Here is a 1,116-nt window from a genome sequence, read left to right as displayed (position 1 = left end):
CCCGTGACTCGAGTCCGCTTTCTTTCACAGCGCGCGCGCCACGCTGCGCTGTGCTGACGACGGCGTAATCATGAGCGTTAGACATCATAGATATGAATCGAAAAATCCTCATGCTTCTCTTTTAATTACACGATAATCCGGTGGCATCACTAACGCTGTTACTTGTTGCAACTTAAGGTGTTTTACTCTTGAAATGAAACACAAATCTCAGCATCTTCGTCGCTGGTAGACTTCACAGCTGTACGTGGCACGTGACGAGGAGCCGCAGCGAGAGCGATACGGCACTGGATGCGGTCTTTGAGGATCACCGATCCATGCTCGGGACACAGCCCACCGACTCGGTGTGCGCGTCTTTGACCGCTGCGTCCTTTAATAAACATTTTCAATAAAAAAAAAACTCAGTTGTACAATTGTTTCTGCAAAAGTCGACTCCCATCGGGACTTTGCTGGGCCGGGAAAACGAGCGCGGTTGATCCGGCTGGCCATGCAGACCCGTGCAGGGTGGGGGGCTCTGTCGAGCCGTGCCCTGCGAGTGATAATAACTGAACTCGCTCGAGTTCAGGGTATCGATTGTTTGTGGGGGATGCGAGGCAGAGTCGTATAGAGCGTCGAGGGTTTTTTCGACGTAGACAGCGTACCGACCCGGCAGACCTGCCACGCGATGTTGGTCGGTTAACTCGGCGGGCCGCGAGGGTTTAGGGCATTGTTGGGGGTTTCCCCCATCCATAATGGAGGGGGTTTTTTGGCGAAACGTCGTACTCAGATTGTAAATGTTGTGGCTTGGCTCCCCAACACACAACCGGTGTGCTGTACTAGTGATGAATTGGTACGTTTTGTTTACGTGACAACCCTTACGAGTTGGCTGTGTCGGGTGGTGGCGGGTTTAACGACACATTTATATATTTAGACGATTTAACCCCCAAAAAACCTCTATTAGGGGGTTGAGGCAGGATTATCGGTGGGTATGTTAACTGGCACAGACACGGAGGATAACTCACCCGACGTACCGCCAAAGCACGCACAGGGTGAAAGAGGCCCCCGAATGGTGCCGATAAACCAGTGACGAGTCAGGCGACTCGAAATCAAACACCGACTGTCAATGGGTCAGAGCGCTCT

Source organism: Lampetra planeri, chromosome 41 (genome assembly GCF_965212315.1).
Source record: "Lampetra planeri chromosome 41, kcLamPlan1.2.h2, whole genome shotgun sequence".
Classification (NCBI taxonomy): domain Eukaryota; kingdom Metazoa; phylum Chordata; class Hyperoartia; order Petromyzontiformes; family Petromyzontidae; genus Lampetra; species Lampetra planeri.
This window is presented reverse-complemented; position numbering follows the sequence as displayed.